We start from the raw sequence: 6,218 nt of genomic DNA on the forward strand, positions 1-6,218 counted from the left end.
TCGGGGGCTTAGCTGCAGTCCAAGCACTCGCCTAAGTTATCAAAATCCTACCGAGTGGTAAGCCAGCCTTTCACTCGGAGGCTTAGCTGCAGCCCTATGCTCGCCTAAGTTATAAAAATCCTACCGAGTGAAGAGCAACCCTCTCACTCGGAGGCTTAGCTGCAGCCCCATGCTCGCCTAAGTTATAAAAATCCTACCGAGTGAAGAGCAACCCTCTCACTCGGGGGCTTAGCTGCAGTCCAAGCACTCGCCTAAGTTATAAAAATCCTACCGAGTGAAGAGCAACCCTCTCACTCGGGGGCTTAGCTGCAGTCCAAGGACTCGCCTAAGTTTATCAAAATCTTACCGAGTGGTGAGCCAGACTCCCACTCGGAGGCTTAGTTGCGAATCCGTTTCGCCTAAGTTATCAAAATCCTACCGAGTGGTAAGCCAGCCTTCCACTCGGGGGCTTAGCTGCAGCCCAGTGCTCGCCTAAGTGGACTGAAGAATAAGTCGATTGCAGTAAAGGCGCCTTGCTTTGAACCTGCAAAAGACATTTCGAGCCAAAGGCAATCATATTCAAGCACCAAATTCAAGTTTGAATTGATATCTAAAGGAACCGAGAGTGCTCAGGCATTAAGCCTGTTAAGGTTTATCGGTTACAATTCCACTCGGCATACCGAGGCAAATTTAAAGCGTCGAGCCAGAAGAAGTTTTTTACCCCTCCTGTGGAGGGCTGGAAGGTGCGACGAATTCATCAAGGTCGATTCCGTCGGCGATCCGAGTGGCAGCTGCAAGGAAAGTTTCCATAAAGGACCTGAAGTCGTGTTTCTTGGTGTTGGCCACCCGAAGAGCCGCCAGCTTCTCTTCTCGTGCATCCTTACAGTGGACTCGGGCAAGACACAGAGCAACATCTGCACCACACCGAGCCGAGGACTTCTTCCATTCCTGCACTCGCCCAGGGATCGTGTTCAACCGGGCCATCAGCGACTCAAGATCATTCTGAAGTGTCTCCTCAGGCCAGAGCGTCGAGTCGATGCGAGATGTGGCGGCCTTCAGCCTTGCGAGATAGTCCACGACAGCTGCAACACGAGACTCCAGTCGGAAAACATCCATGGCAACTTCGTCGTTCACCGGAGAATTGACGGGGTCGAGGTTTGGCTCCAGCCGGCTAGTTTCTTCTTCAAAGTTTTGACAAAATTCTACAAGGATGATCACTAAGTCAAGGGGATAGTCGAATGAAAAAACCACAATTGGAAATGTTTGCCAAGCATAGAGGATTACCTTCAAGCATAAGAAACAGCTTCTTGGCAAGACTACTCAGGAAGGCCTCCAGATCAGTTTTCTTCCCAGTCAATTTGCTGACTTGGTCGGTCAGGGCAGCTTTATCAGTTTTTAGTCGACTGATCTCCTTGTTGGCGATCCCAAGAGCAGCCTTCAGATTGGTATTGTCTTGTTCAAGCTTGGTGACTGAAGCTAACTTCTCGTCAGCAAGCTTGATCTTCTCAGCGAGTTCGAGGTCTTTCTTCTGTTGGGCCTCCCTTACCTTACCTGCAAGTTACAGCAAGGTCAGATTTTGAAACAAGCAAGGGGAAAAGCAGTCGTCAAGGTCTCACCAAACATACCTTCGGTCTCCTCCTTTGCCTTCGTCAGCTTCTCTTGAACCAGCTTCAAGCTCAGCTCGAGTTGAGTGTGCTTGTTTTCCAGCTCAGAGTAGCGAGCCACAAGATCACAAGAGTTCTGCGAAGAACCAATCGACTAAATGTCAAATATAATTCACTTCCGAGTGAAAAAGGAAAAAACACACGTTTCTAGCCGATTACAAGCATTCGACCGTAGTCTCGGGGACTACACCCAGTGGGTGCACTCAGCGTGCCCCCACTAATTCTGTTGAAGACAAAGTCGACCAGTCGACCTCAAAAAAAACGAGATGTATTCTTTAAGACTGTGATCAACTGCAAGCAGTCGACCACAGTCTCGGGGACTACACCCAGTGGGTGCACTCAGCGTGCCCCCACCGGTTCGTGAAATCCAGTCGACATAGTCGACTGACAGTAAGATTGACGTCATAAAGCCTAAGGCCGACTGCCAGCAGTCGACCTTAGCCTTGGGGACTACACCCAGCGGGTGCACTCAGTGTGCCCCCGCTAATACGGAGCTTAATCGACAACACCCACTGGGTGACTACTATGAATTCCGGAAAGGAAAAGTTTTTGGTAGCATATCCAACAGAACAAACGGTGGTCGACTGACCTGGACATTGCTTTGGAGGGCAGAACTGGCGTCATAAGCCGCCTGGCTCACATCCCGGATGGTCTTCAGCTGCTCCATCATGATTCCCGCCTGGCGTATCGCCTCCTTCGCTGCGCTAGCTTGATCCTCTGGGACGTGGTGCGTCGTGAAGAGGGAGGGCTGCTGAGCACTCGTCAATGGATCTGCGAAGGACACCGTGTGTCGAGTGGTGTTCTCTTCCTCCACAGTCAGAATCTCAGGCGCTGTCACATCCTGAGGCACCTTACTGGCGGACGCTTTCCGACTCCTCCTGCGCTTCAGCGGCTCTTCATCCTCATCATCATCAGGGAGATTGATAACAGTATTGGGTGGAGCTACGGAGAAAAATCAGGATCAGAGATCGCGAGTCAGTCGACTAAGAACGGCGTTAAGAATACAGTACCTGGGTTCGAAGTTGCTGCGTCCTCCATCTCGTGGTCATCAGCCCGGGCCGAGGTTTCAGAAGTAGCAGCACTGCAACTCCAAAGGATCAGTCGACTAACTTCAGCGTCGACCAGAGACAAAGTTCACACAAAATAAGAAAATATGAGCAGCACGATTACCCTGATATGGTGGGGATGGACACCTTCATCTTCGGCAGGAGCTTGATCGGCTTCGACGGGGCCGCCCTGGGCTGCTTCGGCGCCTTTTCAGTCGGCACCGGAGAGGTGGTCCGGGGGCGCTTGGTCGACTGAGTGGCGGTCGCAACCCCCTTACCACGTTCGGTCGAAGGGTCGTGGACAAGCTTCGACCGCCTTTCTGAGCGCGATGGTACGACCTCCTCCTCCTCTTCCTCCTCGTCTTCAACGTCATCTTCATCACCGTCATCATCATCATCATCATCATCCTCTGCAACGTCCGAGTCCCATTCCTCCTCGTCCTGGCTCTCGCCCCCACTCGCCTCACCCTCTTCAGTCGGAGCTTGTGCCCCATTGGGCATCGAGTACAGCTCGGTGAGGGCCTAGCAGATATCAAGACAAGGATCAGTCGACCAGTCAGCAGGGTAAACAGAAATGAATGCGACAAGAACGCAGTGGAGAGCAGAGCAAGTGTACCTTGTTTGGATCACTGTTGTGGTCGAGTGGAGGAATCCTTCTGGCTCCGCGTGGGTTGTCCTTGTTTCCAGTAACGGCTACCATCCATCTTTCCAGAGTGACATCATCGACTACTTCTGGATGGACTCTAGTCTCGTCTTCGGTCCCACGGTACAACCACATGCAGTGGCTCCGGAACTGAAGGGGCTGGATGCGACGCCTAAGGAAGACCTCCAGGAGATCCATGCCCGTCACTCCCTCCCGAACCAACTGCACCACGCGCTCCATCAGCGTCTTCACGTCAGCTTTCTCCTCCGGAATCAACTTCAGAGGGGAGGGCTTGTTCACTCGGTCCATGGTAAACGGAGGGAGTTCACTCGACTGCCCTGGCGTCGACTGGACCTGGCAGTAGAACCAAGTCGACTGCCAGCCTCTGACGGACTCGGGAAAGGTCATGGGCGGGAAGGTGCTCTTATTCCTCATCTGGATCCCCAGACCCCCACACATTTGGACAACTCGGGTTTTCTCATCACCTGGGCTCGCCTTCTTCACGGTCTGAGAGCGACACGTGAATATATGCTTGAACAAACCCCAATGCGGTCGACAGCCCAGGAAACCCTCACACATGGACACGAACACAGCAAGATAGGCAATAGAGTTTGGGGTAAAATGGTGGAGCTGCGCTCCAAAGAAATTCAAGAAGCCACGGAAGAAAACACTCGGCGGCAAGGAAAATCCACGATCAACATGGGTGGCCAAGAGCACACACTCACCCTCTTTTGGCTGGGGCTGCCACTCCTTCCCCGGAAGCCTCGCAGCTCCATGAGGGATCAAGCCCTCGTTGGCCATGTCGAGGAGGTCACTCTCTGTGATGGTCGACTGGATCCAGTCTCCTTGGACCCAGCCCTTCGGCAGGCGAGATCTAGACGAGGACCCGCCGCGGCTGGTGGATCTCCCCTTTGCCTTCTCCGACGCCGACGCCTTCTTCGCACGTTCCAGCGCCGCCATCTTCTCCTTGGCCATGGTTGCCGGTGAGATGCGCGAAGGGAAGTGGTGCGGGGGCGAGAGCGAGCACGCTGGGCGGAGAAGAAGGAAGCAGAGAGAGAGAGAGAATGCTGAGGCACAGTACAGAAAACCTCGCCGGGCGCATTTATAAGGTCCCTTCCGAGTGGATGACAGGTGGGCCCGGTCGATCTAATCATATCCAGGAACAGTTATTCAGACGGGATACGTGGCGAGAAAAGCGGCGCGGAGATCGAGGCGTCTATGTCCCGTCCCATCCGAACGCCGCGGTCCGCCCCGCTTCACGCGCGTCCCCAAATTTCGCATCCCGCGGAATCCGCGAACAGCAGATCAGTCTATCAAACACGGGGTTTCCGGCGATCGGTCGCTCGGAGATCATCGAAGCCCGAAAGATCACTCGACGCAAGAATAGAATGGATCGAGTCGACTGAAGACAAGTTGCTCACTGTCGACGAAGAGATTCTCTGGTCCAGGACAACGCACGACCAGAACGCAAAGGTTAGTCGGAAACGACATCAACTCCTTCCTCACTCGAAGCCTCAATCCATTCGGGGGCTAATGATGGAGTCATGTACCTAGGGTAGGGTCATGGACCTGATCTAAGTACCTTACCCAAGGACGCCCTTAGAAGAGGTCGCCTTCCAGTCGACCAACGAGGGACTCACTCGACTGACTTGAAGGACTCGACCACGAAGACTCACTCAACCACCAGAAGGTCAAGAGGCACTCTGCACTGCAACGACCTGTAATCAAGTAGGCTTTATGATAGTAAAGGCACTTTATGTGGGGCGTTACCAGTAACGCCCCAGACTTAACTCACCTTAAACCCTCTCCTACGTGGGCTGGCTGGGGTCCTGGCGCACTCTATATAAGCCACCCCCCTCCACAGGTAGAAGGGTTCGGCACCTTGTAACTCATATACTCATAATCCACTCGACCGCCTCCGGGCTCCGAGACGTAGGGCTATTACTTCTTCCGAGAAGGGCCTGAACTCGTACATCCCTTGTGTTTACAACCTCTCCATAGCTAGGACCTTGCCTCTCCATACCTACCCCCCACTCTACTGTCAGGCTTAGAACCACGACAGCCCCCGGGCCCAAGGCGCGCCCGGGCTTGGCTGTGCAGGGAGGCGAAAGGGGAAGAGCGAAGCGCCGCGGGCCCTAACAGCCTACGGTCTTGGGCGCCGCGTGGCGGTTGATTGGACGTGGGTGTCTCCACTTCCTCATGGCGCCTCGGCAACTGCACGGATTGGACAAGTCCCTGCATGCAAAGCGGGTCATAATTACCTGCGATCGTGGGGGTCGGCGGTTGGCCCTCGCCAGCTATAAGTATGGATCGGCGCACGCCCTTCCAGTTCATCCCCCCTTGCTTCTCCTTCTTCTTCATGGCCCCGTCGAGGAGGTTCTTGGCCGCAGAGAAGGGGAAGGCTCGCCAGGTTGAGCCTGCCTCTCCCCCGCCCAAGCGCGGCCGAGGGCGCCCTCACAAACATCCTGTGGCCACCACAGCAGCTCCCCGCGGCCGTGGAGACGATTTCCAGCACGGCGACGGGCGGATTGCTGCGGTCAGGGGGCGTGCTCTGGTCGCGCGTCCCCCTAGGCCACGCTGCAAAGGTGCTGCCGGAGTTTGTCGTGTGGTCGGCGGAGCCGACTAGCACCCGGCTTCCACTTCCTCGCTTCCTCCTCGGCGAGCTCCCGGCCTGCGCCCCGGGCGGCCTCTGGCTTCAGGCCGACGGCTGCTGCAGCCGGGCCTCATGGGCTTCACTGGAGGTCTCCGCAGCCGGGAGCCTAGCCCTGGCCCGCGGTTGGCGGATGTTTGCCCATGCGCGTGGCCTGAGCCGTCGGTGCACCCTGCACTTCAAGTTTGACGGCGATGCCACCCTCTACGTGAGGGTGTTTGGGGAAGATGGTCGCC

The sequence above is a fragment of the Triticum dicoccoides genome, chromosome 7A (assembly GCF_002162155.2).
Source record: "Triticum dicoccoides isolate Atlit2015 ecotype Zavitan chromosome 7A, WEW_v2.0, whole genome shotgun sequence".
Lineage (NCBI taxonomy): Eukaryota > Viridiplantae > Streptophyta > Magnoliopsida > Poales > Poaceae > Triticum > Triticum dicoccoides.